Consider the following 19,780-nt stretch of genomic DNA (forward strand, 5'->3'; position numbering starts at 1 on the left):
TATTGGTTTCTGTGTAATTCTTGCTCATTTAATAAAACTTGTTTGCAACAGTATTTCTTTACGTCACTTTCTTATAATATTTATATAACAAACACCACGACTTTGCTTGTCATATTAATAACATTCCGTCTTTATATTCTTAAAGAATTCATATGACATTTTGATTAAAAGTAACTGTGATTAAATTTGGGATTAGATTGTGTTCTGTGATTTATCAGAGCTACTGAAGACTTCCTCAGAATGTCACCGTTGGAAACAAATCTGGTGGCAGATCTAATTAATTAATAGTGAGTGGGAATTTTGAGTGAGTGTAATAATTTTTAGACCAGGTGGTTTTGTTTACATTAACTACATTATTGAATGTTGTCTTGACACCGAGCTTAAATGCATTGGCATCCAAATTCACAGATGTAAAATTCATTTCCAAAATAAATAAAATAAAAAATCAATTTCAATCAGTTACTAAAATTGCAAGGTGCATGCAGATTTACAGCAGGCATACATCTGATATACTTAATCTACACTTTTTAATTATTTGTCTTCATAGCAAAATATGCTATTAGGCTTCAACAGAATAAGAAAAACTTATACATGAGGTATAACTTCATCCTGTGGACAGAAAAAAAAAATCAGGACTAAAAACAATCTATGAGATGTAATTTCAGGTGCCGTCTTTTATTTGATTTGCTGCACATCTAAAGTAGGAGCGCCAAATCTCTAGCTATTGGTATTGTGCTTGTGTTTTTTTTAACCAACTGAGCTATGTTGGATCAAGAAAAGCAAAACAATGAAGTTAGTATTACCAACTACACTATAGTAAATATTGGTAAATCTTAAAAATGAATACTGAAATAGTGCAAAAATAAAAAAATTATAAAAGGGGTCTCTCTATAGATATTTTTTATTAAGGGTGTATATATATATATATATATATATATATATATAATCTCCTCTTATTAATAGAAAGTTATTATTATATAATTTTTATTATAATGAGGCACACATACAAGCGTGGATCCAGAATGTTTTTCAGCAGATTAACCTGCAGTTTGTTTAAATGCAGATTAATGTACAAATGAAGATTTGTGGTGGGTGGGATTTGAACATGTGAATTTACAGCAAATGTTTCAGTGATGTTCTAGTTCTAGTATGCAGACTTTAAAAAGTGCCCCAAATTGTGCCAAAAAGTAGTCAATTGCACAAATTGCTGCTCTATTATTTCTTCCATTTACTTCAGAAACTGATTTACCGAAATTGATAGTCTACAAGTCAGCAATCTGTACATACACAAACCATTGTAATGTAGCCAGCATGTAATGAAGGTTAACTCTTTTTTATATCACCCATTCTAGGGCCCTAATGGCCTTTATATGTTATGGACTTGCTAAATGTTGAGACTCTTGGATTTGCTAAGAGTTGTGGCTCTTGGACTTGAATGTGTGGATTCTTGAAGTTGCCAAATGTGAGGGTTCTTGGACTTGATAAATGTTAGGGTTCTTGGACTTGATAAACCTAAGGATTCTTGGACTTGCTTGACTTTGAGGGGAACTCCAGAACTATTAGGGTGAGACCCCTAGAGCCCTCAAGAGGGTCTTCCGCCAATAGCAACCCCCCTGATGTTCCCTTAGTGCTAGAAGTGCACAACGGTACTTAGGGGGCCCCCTGGACATAATTCCTCTAGCAGTAGGAGCTCACCCCATAGGCAAAAGATCCTGGATAGGAGAACTGAGAAATGACTGAGCGTGAGGCACACAATAGTTTGAGGTGTGAGGCAGCAGCCGGGTTAGAATCTCTACCCGAGCAGGTGGTACAATCTGCAGGTGGCATGTAGGCTGCTAGCCAAAGCACTAGAGTAGGCAAATGAAGGGTGACCCACGAAGCTTTAGGTGGAAGAAGGCAGAGCAAGAATCAGGACACTAACAGGCCAGGAGTCCGACAGAGTATCCACAGGAAATAATCTGGACAGGTGTCCAGGGCCAGTGGTTTACACTGCAGGGTATAAACTATAACCAGCAATGAGGGAGCAGTGGAGATAAAGTGATTATTCCTTAAAGATGTGCAGTTGCATTTCTGTATGTCCAGAACGTCCCGTCTGACATCCATAAATTCCCTAATCTAGATTGCCTAGCAACCTGGAACGCTGTCTGCTTCCAGTGTCCTAGTTGCCAAGCATCCAGCGGCTCCTGGCAGACATTCTAGCCACTGTGTCAGTGTTGCTAGGCGCCAGGCAGGGATCGTCAGGCCGGGCCCCGGAAGAGACAGAGTGTCCCATACGCCTGGCAATGACCAGGACCTACGTCCAGCATGGACCACCCGACAGACCATGACATTATTTCACTTAAATAATGAGAAATTACAGTTATTCACTGCCACACTAAAATCATAGCAGCTTTAAACACAAAAGATATATTTTGAAAAATAGAAAAACCTTCCACCTGTGTCCCAGTGATTCTGTCATATTCGCTCTATAAATAATGGTTCAAATGCGTTTGGCTCTACCTATAATTAAAATAGAAGAATGCTATTCTAGCATTTAGGCTAAAAGGTTGTAAAAGTTGGAAACATTAGAGTAAAAAAATCACTGACCCAAAACTTCTCTTGAAAATTGTCATTTCTGCAAAGTACACAAACTCATCAGGGAGAGCATTAAACCACAGTTCACCACTAGAAGTTCCATTTTCCCATCACCTTTTAACTTTTTTTATTTTTTCAGAGCAGTACATTTCTTTCTGTCCTTTCCTGTGAGCTTTACACCAGCATAAAGCATGACTCTGGAACTAATCATCTGAGAACTAATTAATTACCTTGGAGAAAACCTGCTCAGAAGATATTATGCATGACATCGCACTAGATAGAAGAAAGACATTAACATTTAAAACAAAGTATGATTTGCTGTATATATTCTATTCCTAAACACGACTATTGTCGCACCAAAAATTTGCCGCTATTGAGAGGTCTATTCAGCAAATTCATTTGATTAATTTACTTCCATATACTTGCATTCTATTTTTTTTCTTTTATGAAAATTAATATTTGAACTTTTTTATTTTCTTCATAAATACTGTTTTTCTTATACACACTGGGGTAGGAGATTAACACTGGATCTAAAATATTTGTATGTGCCACCCTCTGATTATTTCCCACCTAATCATTAGTAGAGAGAGTTAAATACGTGTTGGTACAGTATATAGAGTGTGCTACTATGCTACCTCCATGATGCTCTATAACATGATGCATCTATCCTTTACCAAGAGTCTGCACATGCATGACACCATCTTGCCATCATGTTTGAGCACCACAGTACTATGGAATGTGTAGTACTAAACTCCGTGGGGGACCCTGCGATAGCCTGCATTATCCTGGCTGTCTACATACATGAGCAGCTGGTCCACTGTATGCCCCACTTCATCTCCGCTACTGTCCTGTGTAACTGTGAGTTCGTTGTACATAACATGTCCACTACAAAAAATCCAAGCTCAGAAGCATTACTGGGTATGGGTTGTAGCCTTGTGGAAAAGGGGCGTGGCCTCTCTGCAAGCTCCCATTCTCATCAGACAAGGGGCATGCCCAGTATTCCTGGAGATGCTGGGCTGCCCTCGGAGACTCGTCTGCCTGCACTGCTGACTCATCTCAGTGAAAGCCTTGAAGGAGGTGACACCAAAATGCTGAGTCCTCTGCAGTGACAGGGAGCTGGGTGCTGCACTGTCACATAATCTGCAGCACCCGGCTCCCTGCCACGGAGGAGGAGTCAGCATTTTGGTGTCATCTCCTTCAAGGCTGTCACTGAGATGAGTCGGCAGTGCAGGCAGACGAGTCTCAGAGGGCAGCCCAGCATCTCCAGGAATGCGGCATGCCTCTTGACTGATGAGAATTAGGACGGAATGCATTTTATATGCATGTAGGTGACTAAACACCCGAGACTGGGGATGCCTTACCTCTGGGCAAGGAAGGGTTAATGTTTCTGGAGGAGGCTTGGTGTGAGGTGGTGTGAGGTTGGTTTTAGCCTATTGAATTGGAGATAGGGGGTGGAGTTTCAGGTCCTCTCAGATTGCTGCAGGCATCCATTTTAGGGAAATTTCTCCTAGTGGACGTTAGGAGCAGGTGCAGTGTACTCTCTCTTAATTCTTATTCTATTTTGTATCTCATTCCCCTCATCTTTATCTCTCTCTGTTTCTGTTATTCTTTCCCGTCTGTTTTTTATATTCTCTGCCCTAATTGTCTCTGTCAGGTACCTTGCCTAACACTGTCCTCCCCCCTTTTCAATGTCTCCTGTCGTGACTGAAATTAACATGTCGCGCCCCCAGCACCGGGAGTCTTCCGCCGCTCGTTTTCGGGAGTCAGGGGAGGCTGTGAGGGTCCTTCAGGCTACTCGGGCTTCTGGCAGTGAGCGCCCGCTTGGGGCCTCAGTAGTGACTGTGGCGAGGGTGCGCGGCAGGCGGTTGATGCGCGGGGGGGCCCGGAGCTCGGCGGGCGGCTCTGTTGCTAGCCGGTGCCAGGCACGAGTTCCCATCTCTCCCCCGTGCTCTCCCCGTGTGCACTCTGTACCGGAGGCGCCAGCGGGGTGCAGGGGATTCCGTAGATCTAGGAGTGCGGCGGCTGGGCCCAATGCAGGCCTACCCTTCTTCCCCACTCTCCGGCGAGGCATCGGCAGGGCACAGGGGTGTCCGGCCACCGGCGGGCGGTTCTGGTGGTCGCCGCCGCCGAGGCCGTGTGCACAGACGGGGGAATCCGTCCTCCCCGCTCTCAAAAAGCACATCTGACAGGGGCTCCAGCGCTTAGTCCCTGTCAGGACGTGAGGCTGCTTTGCACATGGCGGGTGGCCTGGTAGGTGGCCGTCGCCGGGCGCGCATGACGTCGCCGCCTCCCCACTCCTCCCGGAGCTATGAGGTGGGCTCCAACTCTGATACCCTTAGGGGCTCATGGGAGTGTGAGGCGGTGACAGCAGGGAGGCAGCATGCTGTAGGTGGCAGGGGTCAGCTCCCTGATAGTAGAGGGTGTGTGCCTGCGCAGTCTTATGCGCAAGTGATGACTGGGGACTTGTTTCCGGCGCGCCTGCGGCAATTATGGCTCCGGCCCCTCTGCCCTCAGGGGGGGCTGGGTCCTCAGCGCTGGCTTCTGCTATGGCCCCATTAATGGCGGTGGCTCAGAGTTCACAGAACCCCTCCGTAACGCAGCCCACGTTGGATGCGTAGCAGATAGGGGCGCAGCTGGCTCCATTGGTGGCACAGTTTGTACAGATTCTGGCGTCGGCACTGGGTTTTCAAGGGGCACAGTCCCCGGGCGGGTGTCACGGGGCGGTTGCATATGAAGGAGGGGCAGGCGTCAATTTGAGCGCCATTGCCGGGCAGCCGGCTCCTGTGGTGGTTGCCGAGTCAGCGGGTGCTGGTGCTCTTCTCCCTGCTGTGTCTGCTTCCGTTTCAGATGTTCCTGCCGTGAATCCGGAAACTGGCATGCCTGCTGGGGATGGAAATGAGCATGCGGTGTCTGGAGTGGTGGAGGCAGCAGGAGGGTCCGGTGAGTCTAGTTCAACTTCTGATGCGGATTGGGGTGTGGAGAGGGCATCTTCCGGGGATTTGGCTAGCTCTGGTGCCAGCTTGCGGGTTACGGAGTCGGAGGATTCCCAGCGGCGGTCCGCTAAAGGGACGGGAAAACGTTGTCAACGGTACAGAAAGAAGCACCGTGGGGAGTCCACCACCGCATCTACTGAGTCGTCGGCGTCCGAGTCGTCCAGCGATGAGAGGCGGTCTTCAAAACGCAGAAGGCGTCGGCGTTGGTCCAGCAGCATTAGTTCTTCCGGGTTGGAGGATTCAGATAAGGCGGTGCACTGTGCGAACACGGCGGTCATGCGAGGGATCCCCCCTAGGGTAAGGGAGAGGATTCGTGTCGGTCAGTACGTCAACATGTTTTCACTGATGTCGGTAGCAAGTAAGGCATTGGAGGCGGCAAAAAAGGACAAAACATACGATTCGTATAAATCTTATACGAATTGGTTGAGCGTATTTTGCGTGTTCATGGCATGTTACTTGTGGATGCGCCCGGACGAGCATATGAACATGGCTCGTTACTTGCACCTGATACACGGGTTGTCTCGGTCAAAAAAGGGTCAGGCTTGGCGCACGTACGACTCAGTTTCGTCGCAAGCAGCATGGGCGGTCAGTCATGCGGTTCGGGGCCAAGGATGTAGAGGTTTGGCTAGACACGACAAATGCTCAGTCGGATGACGCTGAACCGTCGGGTGTTAAGTGCCGCAAAACGTTGGGAAAAAGTGCTACGCCTTCAGCGATGGGCAGTAAGACGGGAACATGTTTTGCTTTCAATAATGGGTGATATTCCTTTGGGGCAAAGTGTAGTTTTCGCCACCAATGTCTGCGCTGCGGGGGGCAGCACCCCAGTAAGGAGTGTAGACGCGGGCCTGGTGCTGGCGGCCCCTTAGCGGGGGTACAACCTGGGGGACTTATTGCACAGTAGGGACCCAACGCCAGTCGATGTGCCCGCTATGTCGCGCTGGCTTGACATCTACACTAGGCGTGCTGATGCAGAGTTTTTGCAGGACGGTTTCCTTCATGGCTTTCGGCTTCCCGTTGAGGGTGTTGTGGGCACGGGTTCGCCTCGGAATTTACGTTCTGCTAGGGAGTATCCATCAGTATTGCGGGAGAAAGTAATGAAGTTAGGCTTGGAAGGATGATCGGCCCATTTTTGGAGCCCCCCCCATGTGGAAAATTGAGGTGGGTATGCAGTTGGCGATATTGCACTGTGGGGGCCGTTCTTTCTGTGCCACCATACTTTCTCCTGGTTTCCTTTCTTACTCTTCCGTGTTAGTATTATAGTTATATAGATATGCTAGTCGGTTAAATCATTAAATAGTTTAGTTTTAAATAAATAAATCTGACCTTACTTTCCCCTTATACGAGTCTCTGTGTCTTTATATACTGGTGGGTGCAGTTGGATTGCTTGACCCAAGTTCTGTCAGGAGGGGGCATTCATCAGGTGATGGGGGTTTATGGGAGCTTGCTGAGAGGTTGATACCTGGGTGCGGTACAGACCCCCAGCACCCCCATAGTGACACCTCTGTCCAAACTCCTAGTTAAGTCTATCAGGCTGGTGTGTCTACAACACGTCTTTCCACTTGTGTCCACTATTTACTAACTGTGGACCCCACAAAATAGTACACATATATCAACAATACTGAGGCTTCATAGGCCCATTAATAATAGGATGATTATGGGGCATGTTTGATGATTATCGGGCAATCACAGACAGAAGATGAGAGCATAAAGCCCTTACTGGCTTTTGAGTTTATTTTGTCATTTTTTGGCTATACTAATGGGACCTACTAAAGCAGAAGCATTCCACTCACTTGAACCAATGTGCTAAATGTCTGGATCTCCTGCTGCAGGCATCTTGAGCGAAATTAGACATTACATCTTGAGCCAAATTAGACATTACTCTTGCAGGCTGTGGGATGGATCATTGTGCTGTAGATTAGTCTAATAATTAAGAATCAGTGAACAGTGTACAGTACAAGGTGGGACACATAATACAATCTATGAATTGCAATCACAAATACACAGGGCCGTAACTAGGTGTGTGCCACTAGTGCCTGGCACACAGCACATATGCACTGTGGACGCAGAACTGCCACCAGCAACCCGCAGTTCAGAGCTGCAATGTGTATCAGTAATAGTAGGTGCAGTGCCTGGCCACTTGTTAGAGGTGGACAGTGCTGCATTATGTCGGCAGCACGCTGTGCTTGTCTCTGCTTCCTGTTGAGGCAACATGTAGTGTAAGGTATATGGGACTTGTTATAGGTGGACAGCGCTGCAGTTAGTCTGAACACTGTGGGCATCCCATGTTTCTGTTGATGCTGTACTGTAAGGTAAACTTGTGTGCTCTGGGGAGATGGGAAACAAACAAACATACACACATGGACACACACACACACAGACAGACAGAGACACCACCATCACCACTTTTCTCTACCTGACGTAATGTGTATCATGGGCTCCACCTGGCATAATGTGGGCTCTACGCTGCGTAATGCATATCAGGGGCTCTACCTGGCATAATGTGGGCTCTACCTGGTGTAATGTGTATCATGGTATCTACCTGCCATAATGTGGGCTCTACCTGGTGTAATGTGTATCATGGTCTCTACCTACCATAATGTGGGCTCTACCTGGCGCAATGTGTATCAGGGGATCTACCTGGCATAATGTGGTCTCTATGTGGCATAATGCTTATCAGGGGCTATACCTGGCATAATGTGGGCTCTACGTGGTGTAATGCTTATCATGGGCTCTACCTGGTATAATGTGGGCTCTACCTGGCATAATGTGTATCAGGGGCTCTGCCTGGCATAATATGGTCTCTACCTGGTACAATGTGTATCATGAGCTCTACCTGGAATAATGGTGGCCCTGTCTGGAATAATGTGGGCTGTACCTGGCGTAATGTGTATCAGGGGCTCTGCCTGGCATAATGTGGGCTGTACATGGCGTAATGTGTATCAGGGGCTCTACCTGGCATAATGTGAGCTCCACCTGGTAAAATGCATATCAGGGGCTCTACCTGGATTAATGTGGGCTCTACCTGGCATAAGGGGCTTTACTTGGCCTTTGGCGTGCACCGTCTCTATTTTAAGAATGGTGGGAGAAGGGGCACCAATTCTTCTTCTGGCAGAGGGAAAAAAATTTCACTGTCACTGCCTTCTGTTTACTGTTTAAATCTTTTAGCATCTCTAATGTTCACAGGGTGGTATGACTTCAAATGGGAATTCCTTTAACCCCAAATTCCACCTGATACTGGCTGCCCTTGAACTCCCCCAAGTCCTCAGTTCATTTGGAGGCAATGGGCCTGATTCTGATTTGTACTTTATTGCACAGCTGCAGGGAAGTGACTGTGCAATGATGCACAAGTGGAATGTAAATGCAGAACGCCTCCTGCGTGCATCTGTGTTCTGAGTGCTGCATCTGAGAATCACCATCATGAACATACTCAGACTGGCCATTGGACTGGTCAGCCGGGCCCAGGGAGTCTTCATCCAATGAAGCAGCCCCTGGCCCTGGCACTCCTTCAAAATGAGGATGACATGCCTATGCTTTTTAAAATGAACCTCGTTTGTGCTCTGCTCCACCCCCCTAAATGCTGCAGCCCCCCCACAGACCCCCAACAATAGGATGTGTACAAATCTGTGCAGTGTGGCTCCATTGTTTCTGCTAAGGCCAAATATGACTGGTGGTGGGATGTACCAAGCCTTTGTGTTACATCCCACCATTTTCCGCATTGATACTAATCGGATGTACTAACATATGCAATTAGTATCACAAAGGACAGCTCTCCCTGATTAGAGCTGAACTTTGCGATGGCCACAATTTCGGGCTTCAACCCCGACATCCCTCTGCGCATTCGCACAGGCACCTGGTAGCCTTGGGGGATGCGCAGAGGAATCCGATCGGATTCCTCTGCAGCATGGATGTGAAAAGAAGCCTTTTGCTGGCGTTACCCACCGCATCGGAAACCAGGAGACTGGGTGTTAGTACAAATCTGAAATGCGGCCAAAGCCCGAAAATGGTCTTTTGCCCACATTTTCATGTTCGGAATCCTGCCCTCAGTGTGATTCCACCTACCTGAGTACAGGTGCAATATCCAGAAGGGATGCAGTCAGGATCCAGCCTGCCGGAGTCTCGACACTATTCGGAATGCTCACACTGGCACCCTGAATAGGTATACATCCTGGTGTCGGAATCCCAACAGCATGGATGCCGAGCAACCACACACCGCGGCAATGCAGAGGTAAGCTGTGGCGGGGGAGGGAGGATAGGTTTAGGCTGCGGTGGGAGGGTTAGGGGTAGCGTGTGCCCCGGGAAGGTTAGGGTACGGGGAGGGGGGTCAGTGCTAGGCACTCAACTCTGAAGGTTACGGACAGCCTGCGGGCTGGGAGGGTTAGGTTTCGGCAAAGGGGACGGGTGGTTAGGCTTAGGCACTAAGGGGGAAGGTTAGGGTTAGGCACTAAGGGGGAGGTTAGGGTTAGGCAGTGGGTAGGGAGGCTTAGGGTTATGGGGGTAGTTGAGAGGGTATAACATCCCTTACTCACCCCTGTTGGCTTCTTTGCAATCAGGATCCAGACGTTGGTATTTCGTATGTCAGGATCCCAGGCGCCGGCTACAACTATGGGGGGAGGGGGGGGGGGGAGGGGCTGGACTGCACACTCTAATTATAAACATAACAAGAGGTGCAACCATACTGAGACTTGTAGTGCCACACAGAAAAAAGAAAATGCAGGTGCATACTCTAAACACAAAGAGCACCTAATTGAGGTTCTTAGCATTATTTTTGCCTACCTACCATGGCCATGTGGCCTTATCAGGTGGGTTCCTACTATTCCTAAGGTTCAAGTCCAGAGCACAGGAACAGCGGGCCAGTACAACCTAACCACCCCAAAGAATCACACTAGTGAGAAGTAGCAGTTTAAGGGGGATATTCAATTAGGGCCGGTTTTTTTGCCTATGCGAAAAAGATGTACTTTTCACTATTTTTTATGGCAAATGGGGATTTGCCCTATTCAATAACAGGGCCTAGGTGAAAAATTCGGCAGGAGCAAAAAACATGTGGATAGGCGAATCCACATATTTTCGCACCTGCTCCGGTGAAAATGTGGTCCGTTTTCGACGATTTTGAGGCATTTTTCACCAATGCCTTTTCACTAAAAAAGAGGTAAAAGGCATAATGAAAATGTCTTAAAAACAGGCGAAAACGTCCCGCAATTGAATACATAGGGGTGTGAAATCGGTAGCTACGAAATTGTCAGAGCTCATTGAATACCCCCCAAATGTAAAATGTTTTTATTTATTTATTAACAGTTTCTTATATAGCACAGCATGTTACGTTGCGCTTTACCATTGGAACAACAGTAATAGAACAAAACTGGGCAATAACAGACAGAAGGATAGGTGCTACCTGTTGCATAATGGTCCTGTCAGAGTGCAAAGGTTGTTAATGGGCTGTATGATATGGTCATACAGCAATAATGGCCAAAGGTCAGGAAGATCGGAAAGTGAATAAGGACAAAATATGTGAGGTTATGTGTGGACTGTACAAAGGGAATGTAATTAGATAGGGAGTTATTGAAGGCTATGTGGGTGGGTCCAGAATTTGCTAAGCTTGTCTGAAGATGTGCGAATTCAGGCAACATTTGAAAGTTTCGACACTAGAGGTGAGTCTTTTTGTTGTGGGAGGGCATTCCACAGTGTGGGTGCAGCCTGGAAAAAGCCCTGTAATTGTGAGTGGGAGCAAGCAATGCATGTGGATTTGAGATGCAGGTCTTGTGCAGAGCGGAGAGGTTAGGTAGGGAGATATTTTGGGATGAGTGAAGAGATGTATGTTGGTGTAGTTTGGTTAATAGCCTTGTATGTAAGTGAAAGTATTTTATATTAAATATGGTTAAATACCAGTAACCAATGGAGGGATTGACAAAGTGGATCCGCAAACGATAAACATCTAGTGAGGATAATCAGCCTTGCAGCTGCATTCAAAATGGATTGTAGTGGTGAGAGCTTATTTTTGGTTAGACCGGTAAGGAGACTATTGCAATAATCAATGCGGAGATAATGAGAGCATGGATTAGAGTTTTTGCTGTGTCTTGTGTAAGATATGGTCGTATTTTGGATATGTTTCTTAGATGCATGTAACATGATTTTGAGACATATTTAATGTGGGGAACAAAGGACAGTTCAGAGTCGAGAATGACACCCAGGCAGTGAGCTTGTGGGGTGGATTGATTGCTGAGTTATCAACAGTGATAGAGATATCAGGTAGGTAACTATTATTGGTCGGTGGCAATATAATTCATTCTGTTTTGGGGATATTAAGTTTGAGGTGGCCATGTCATCCAAGATGAAATGGCAGAAAGGCATTCAGTGACACGGGCCAATACACATGGTGACAAATCTGGGGAGGATAGGTAGATTTGAATATCATCCGCATACAGATGGTACTGAAATCCAAAAGAGTTGATTAGTTTGCCAAGAGATGTGGTAAAGATTGAGAAAAGCAGTGGACCTAAGAACATTAATAAGATGTAGCAGCTCAGTGTTAAAAGTGTTACATAGGTGAGAAGTAGTAATTAGGGATTTAAAAAGTGTTACATTAATAAAAAGCAATTTAGGTGCTAAAAAGTGTTAAATTAAGTATTACAATTATGCTGCCCTGAAGCAAAAAGCGAAAAATTAGAAAGAGACTAGAATCCAGTGCTTTTTCTGCACATTTTAAACAGCATCATGATCATAAGGAATGCTACAAAAATAGGGATATTGGCCCTCATTCCGAGTTGATCGCAAAGTTTTTCGGACGCACAACATATTCGCAAAGTTGCGTTAATTTAGTAAATTTGCGAACCTCCGCCCTCAACGTATTTTTGCAAATTCGCACGCAGTATTACACAAAGTGGGCGTACGCCAAATGACATCGCAGTAATGCGAAACCATCGCAGCATTGCGAAATCATCGCAATAACACATACTTAATCGTAAAAATACTAAGTTTGAGTATATTTACAAAGTTTTGCGTAAAAATGCACACTTTTAAGGTAAAACGCACAAAAATGTTTTTTTGGCCTATTAAGTGCAATGACACCTTTCCTTTTAAAGACCACAAGCCCTTTTCAATTACGAACCCAATTAGTGTAATGATTGATAATGTTCCAAAACAATTAAGTCTGAGAATAATAAAAAATTAACACTTTGTTGCCATAATTGGCCATCAACATGTCAAAGTGTAATTTTTTTTTTTTTTATTTCACTTTTTTAATTTTTAAAGGTGTTGTTTGTGAATGAAGGTGTTTACATGTTTCTTAACACAATAATCTCCTTTTTTTTTTGGTAAAAATGTAACGTTAGATGTGTGTAATTTTTTGTACAAAACAAATTCTGCCTGCCAATCTGCTGATCCTTTTTTGCATTAATAAACACAACACCCGGTTAACTTTAATCAACTTTTTTATTTTTGTATTTGTTAATTTTTTTTTTTTTTTTTAAATCAAAGAATAAAAGTCATGCAAATTTTTGCAAATGGTCCACACAATCCATCATTCCTTGCAGGTGTTGGCGCATGGTGTCAAGTATCCCTGAAAAACTTGTGGGATCTCCAACTGCAACATCTGAAATTAAGATGCAACACAAACATTAATAACTTAATTACATTACTTATTAGCCAAGCAAGGCGCAAAGCACACTTAAATGCTGGCATGTCCAAACTGCTGGACTCCAGCTGTTGTGAAACTACATATACCAGCATGCCTTTACACAGTTTTGTGGTCAGGGAATGGCAAAGCTGTGTCAGGGCATGCTGGGATGTGTAGTTTCTCAACAGTTGGAGTGTCGCAGTTTGGACAGGCCTGCTTTAATGTCAAAGTTACTACATCCTGCCTGTTTTATGGTACAATCATTAGCAGAACACACAAGCCTGCTCAGCCTTTTAATCAGATTTTAAAGTGTTCCAGACCATGTGTTACATTTACTACTATGTGAGTTATATTTAAGATGGAACGTTGCCCATAGCAATCAAGCAAAAATATGATTATTATATTGTAGAAGTGGATCCCAATTTTTTAAGTATAATCTTATTGGTTGCTATGTCCGACATCCCATGTTAAAGATAACTACCATCTTCGTCAATGTGACACCATGTTGGCATTCATTCCCATTTGTTGTTTTATTTGTTTTTTATTTTTAGTGGGTTGGTCCTGCATCATCACACTGCATATCCACATCTTCAGAAGGCCAACATATCATAGCATTCCCACACTCCATGAAAGCTGCCCTTACTAAATAAGTGCAAACATGTTTGACTCGAACACTTATTAATTTTGAGAATGTAACTTTCACACAAAAAAACAGTGTGTCATTAGGCTGCATAACAAAGTGAAGCATGTGATTTTTAAGTGTAAATATTCAGACTACACAGGCCCAAGTGTAAAAGGCAAACATACTAAACTCCACTCAGGTCTAACTGTTTCCCAGAAAAAGTAACACATATAAACCCTGTTCTCCTGGCAACCCTGGCTACCTAATGAGTGTCAACCTAGAGTGGACACACAAAACATTGCACACATACACACTGTACATATAATGACACTCACAAATATGTAAAGGCAACATGTACACCATGATGAAATGTTAAAATATTTTTCCAGGGTCCAAGAATTCAAACAGTACAACACTGCATGTTTTGGCATTGTAAGTGTAAGTGGGTAATCTTATTGTATAAAATTTAAATAAACTTACTTTCCTCGGAAACATCCAGACTCCCGGAATGTTCTGCAGGGGCTTCCTCTGCCCATTCACTTGGTGGGGATGTTGCCTGGATGGGGGAAGGCGGCTGGATGGGGGAAGGATGAGGGATTGGGGAAGGAGGAGGGATTGGGGAAGGAGGAGGGATTGGGGCAGGAGGCTGGATGGGGGAAGGAGGCTGGATTAGTGCCGCAATTTCAGAGGGGGGGTCTGATTGAGAGGGCGAGGGGGGCGGAGAGAAATTTAAAGCAATAGAGGGTGAGGGGGGTTCAGATGGGGATGTCGAAGTGGAAGGAGAAGGGGTATGGGAAGGAGGAGAAGGGGTCCCAGAAAGAGATGGCGAGGTGTGGTGAGAAGGGGAATGGAAAGTGGAGTGGGCCAGGGAAGCTGAGGGGGACTGGGAAGCTGAGGGGGACTGTGAAGATGAGGGGGACTGGAAAGCTGAGGGGGAGTGTGAAGGGGAGGGGGAGTGAGAAGGGGAGGGGGAGTGAGAAGGGGAGGGGGAGTGAGAAGGGGAGGGGGAGTGAGAAGGGGAGGGGGAGTGGGAAGGGGAAGGGGGTGGGGAGTTGTGCCGTTGTTGTTGTCCTAGAATGAAAATATTGTCCACATTTTTTAATCATGCAAAATTACATAGTATTGATTTTTAAATATAAATGTTATGTTACATGTTTTTTTTTTTTAAATTTAAAATAGAAAATCAAACATGTTAAGATCCTCTTCATGTTGGCCATAGCAAACAAAATGAAGCCAAACTTTAACTTTGAAGCTCATTCCTTAATCTAGTCCATTGAGTCATAGTGATTTGTCTAGGCAACATCACCAGATTACTATTCAAGGGCCCTTATTATATAGCCAGCACTTATCAAGTATTTTGGACCAGTTTCCTGGCTGCTTCTTATTTCTTGGAAACATGCACTTGTTTCGTGTCACTTTACTACAGTCAGTACTGTTTCCCCTAACCACACACACTGACCTAATTTCCTAAAAAGGAGACTGAAGGTTGCAATTAGCCTACCACTTACTGTAAAATGTAGGTAATTCAAAGGGGATTACAGCTGGAATGTAGTTTGCAATTGTCCAAAAGCATGTGCTCTGCAGGGGTTGCATATATAACATGTGCAGAGAGAGTTAGATTTGGTGGACTTTTTCAATTATGGCCATGGAAAATACAGGCTGTTTAATTTTAACACAGCAAATTATTGAGATGCTTTAACACACCCCACCCAAATCTGACTCACTCTGCACATGTTACATATGCTTCCCCTGCAGTGCACATGGTTTTGCACAATGGTTTACAAAAAACCTTTTGCTAAAAATTGGGAAGATGAAGCATTATCACATTTTAAGCAAAAAATCTTATGTAATGTAACTTACTTCGGGTATGGAGAGCACGGATTTGCTGGCGGATCTCCGCCAACAAATCTGGAGTCCGCCTGCGGAGATCACTCCATCGCCTCTCGAGCTGGATGATTGTCCGCCTGCTGCGGACGCGAGTCCGCAGCAGGCGGCGGACCTCCGCGTAGGCCTCGCGCTTCACCCGATTGGGGATGAAGCGCCCAACGCGGCCTACGCGGCGGTCCATCACCGCTACCAGCACGCGGAGCTCCCGCCTGGAGAACGGTGCTGCACGCATCATGGCAATGGCGTTTTCCTTATTTGGGCATATATTTATAGTGTCTGTTAGCATGTGATTGGCCAAAAATATGTCATTTCTAATAACTTTATTGATCTTTGCAATGCTGTGAAGAGCAGAGTGTTATTTTGCACGAGCGGAAATTCGCATTAGCATAAGCAAAAATGTTTGTTAGAAACTATTAGAATAAACACACAGAGACACAGACTTTACTGAAAATTACTAAACATATCTGTGTACTCACCACAGGTCGTGTGATCATTCAGCTGGACAGTCACAAAGTGTCAAACATTGAGGATCATTTGTTTGTGTGTTTGTTTACATAATCAGTATTTGAGGATATAAAATAAATAAGGACACTATTTATTATCATTACAGTATTTAAATTATTACATAAACATTGTCAGCTTAACGTGTTTTTGTTTTTTGTGTTTAAAAAGAAAAAACCATTCAAACACAACAACAGCATTACCCAATCACTTTACAAGAACATACTAAATGCAATCATGTTTAAAAATACATAAGCATACTGGGTTGTATTATTTGTGCAAATATAAATGTTAAAAACACTATACCTGAAATGTTCTGCTACAATTCTTGCCCTCACTTGGCTCCCCCTCCGTGTCACACTCCCCCCACCGAAGCGTGGCACAACCCCTGGCTCCTCATCAGGCAATTCCTCTGCCTGAGGAAGCTCGACACTACTCCTTACCGCGATATTATGGAGTATTGCGCACAGGACCACTATTTTACTTGCCATCTCCGGCGAATACATGATGTCGCCACCCGTGCGGTGGAGCACACGAAAGCGCCCTTTCAGGACACCAATTGTGCGCTCCACCAGCTGCCTAGTGGCAGTAAGCGCGGAGTTAAATGCCATCTGTGGTCCTGGCCTGGGATTACGGTAAGGAGTCATGAGCCAGGGGGTGCAAGGATATCCACGGTCTCCTGTTGGAATAAAAGCAAAATTTTAGTTCACAATTTTCATATATTTTTGTAAGTTTGTAACTAAAATATTTGAGCAACAACTCACCCAATAACCACATGTCTGGTCGTTGACTTGATCTTAATCTCTGCCATATCCCTGATTGTCTAATGACATACGCATCATGGGAACTTCCTGTAAACTTTGCGTTCAGGGAAAGGATCTGGAGGGATGGCCCACAAACAACCATTACATTCAGAGAATGAAACAGTTTCCTGTTTCTATAAATTTCTTCATTATGTCTTGGTGGCTGAATAGCAACATGTGTGCCATCCACAACCCCAATAACATGTGGGAAGCGACTACCACCTTCCGCAAATTGCCGCTTCACCACATCTAGGGCACCAACATCCAAAGGCATAGCAATAAATTGCTTAACACGCTTGATGAAAGCCTGGCAGACACGTCGCAGGACCTTACTGAACTGGCCCTGCGACATGCCAACCAGGTCTCCAACAACATGCTGGAATGATCCTGTGGCCAAAAAATGTAACACTGCAAGGAATTGTGTCAATGGTGGTATTGCTGTAGGATACCGAATTTCAGACTCCAGATCACTCTCTATTATGGAGAGAGTGTCTAGGATTAGATGTGGTGGCAGCCGGTATCTACGCACCACCACATCATCTGGCATCCCAAAAAGTATGACACGGGTTCTGAAAATTGGTGGCCTAGCACGCCTCCGTTGCCTTGGTTGATGAGGAGCCGGCTGTGGTTGTGGGGCTGGCGGTTGGGGTGGGAGTGCTGGCGTGGGTTGGGGAGGTAGGGCTTCTGCCGCAATATGTATTGACATCACACACTTTTTGGAGAGAATGTTAAGAAATGTCAATTAAAAAAAAAACAAAGTTTTCCAAAATTTTACACAATAACTGTTTTTACAATTGTGGTGTCAACTTACTGCAGGAGCGTACATTTTTTCTGTGTTGAATTCATGTCAAAAATGCAAAAATAAAAAGCAAATAAAAATAAATTTAATATTTGGATATAAAAAACATATATTAATGCAAAAAATCTTTAGAAAAAAAAATAAAAAAAATAATAAGAAATTTAGTACCTAGTCCAGGAAAGACAAACACTACTTTGCAGATCAATCCTGGAAACCCCAAACACTTTGTTTAGCAAACTTTACACAAAAAATAAAAAAAATAAAAAAACACAAACAAGCACCAACACAGGCCAACGACACTTACCTGCTCCTAAAGAAATAAAGTCTTGTTTTTGTGGACCACACCCAAAAATAAAGACAAAATTGGTTTTTCTCACCAAAAAAAAAAAACCTACAAGAGAACACAAATGACAGTCAAAAACAGCATACAGACACTTCCAACAAACAAACTCCAACACAGGCCAACGACACTTACCTGCTCCTAAAGAAATAAAGTCTTGTTTTTGTGGACCACACCCAAAAATGAAGTCAAAATTGGTTTTGCTCACCAAAAAGTAGATTCCTACAAGAGAACACTAATGACAGTCAAAACAAAGAAGCACGGGAATATTTTCACAAATGGACTTGCAAAATATATATGTGTTATAAAAATTAAAACATTAAAATGTATTACAAAAACTTGCAAACACAAAAAAATTAAAAAAAAAACAGAATACTCACAAACGAAAATACACACAAAAAATGACTGTCTATATTCAAAACGCAAAGAAAAGGACAAAGGTATGCTTGACAATTACTCACTCTGCCAATTCCACTATCACCTTCCCGCACAAGCCAACAACTCAAACGCCAAACTACCAACACTTACAGCATGCACAGTAGGCCCTTAAATAAGCAGTGCAATCATTCAACAGAATAAGTGTACACCTGTGTGAATTAACGAGTCGCACGTAGGTATATAAGCGCACACACCTCGGCGTACACACGTCATCACAAACATGGCTTCTCGTGAGCAAATCGCAGCAGAGATAGACCGCATTGCAGAGCAGCAGATGGCATTGCAGAAACAACGGATAGAGTGTCAAAGGCGCTTGTTAGAATACGCCTCTGCGGAGGTTAATGCAGGACCTAGTACTCTGCAAATTTCTGCTTCTGAACCTCAAGAATTGAGTGTGGATACCCTGCCACACACACATAGTGAGCAAACTGAGGGAGAATTGACTTTAGCCACACAAACACAGCAGACAGAAGCTGCTAATGAGGAGGAAGATGGAGATGACCAACCTGAAGAAACCTCACAGGCTACCTCCAGACGGAAAAAAAGACAGCCTGCATTCACTAAGAGGGAGTTGCGTGTCTTGGTCACGCAGGCCATGTCCAAAATACATAGGGGCCCCAAAAACATGGGGGCTGCTTCCAAAGAACGCATCTGGAGAGACATCACAAAATCTGTGAATGAAGTTGGCTCTGTCGTCAGAACATCACAGGAAGTGAGACGACGGTAAGTGCATCTTGACAATCCTTTTTCTGTGCTAAGTTGCCTAAAAAATGTAGTTACATGTCATGTTATGTCTAGCAAACACAAGCAGAACATGTGTGCTAGATATTTACTTTGAACAATAAGAAGACTCAACTTTTTCCCTCTTTCACAATATTTATGTAGGTGGGCCGACTTCAAATCCCGCCTGAAGGCAAAGAGGGCTGCGGAGTGGAATGCCTCAAGGGCAACAGGGGGGGGACCACCTGTCGCTGTGGAGTATACTGACTTGGAGGAGATGGCGATGGCCTGTGTGAGTTATGAGGAGGGCCAAGGGGTGTCTCATATGGACACGGACCTGCCTGAGATTGTGACGGGACATGACTTGGAAGGTAAGTTTACACATGTATTTGTCTGAAATTTGAACTGTATTAATAATCTTAAACTAATTTTGACTCCAACTTTTCCCCCACACATTCTTCTATTTGCTTGCCACAAAACACAGCACAGGGGGG

The 19,780-nt window shown here is 44.5% G+C and overlaps 1 protein-coding gene and 1 long non-coding RNA gene across 2 annotated transcripts in view; both read right to left on the bottom strand.

The window, feature by feature from the left end:
* Nucleotides 1-19,780, bottom strand: part of CNMD (chondromodulin) — a 367,474-nt gene that overhangs the window by 237,760 nt on the left and 109,934 nt on the right. The gene's annotated exons all lie outside the window — the stretch shown is intronic.
* Nucleotides 13,066-17,137, bottom strand: LOC135050732 (uncharacterized). Its single transcript, XR_010241773.1, has 3 exons — nucleotides 16,162-17,137; nucleotides 14,279-14,869; nucleotides 13,066-13,152 (listed from the first exon to the last, which is right to left on the bottom strand). It is a non-coding gene; the product is annotated as an uncharacterized LOC135050732 (long non-coding RNA).

The sequence above is a fragment of the Pseudophryne corroboree genome, chromosome 2 (assembly GCF_028390025.1).
Source record: "Pseudophryne corroboree isolate aPseCor3 chromosome 2, aPseCor3.hap2, whole genome shotgun sequence".
Taxonomy (NCBI): Eukaryota; Metazoa; Chordata; class Amphibia; order Anura; family Myobatrachidae; genus Pseudophryne; species Pseudophryne corroboree.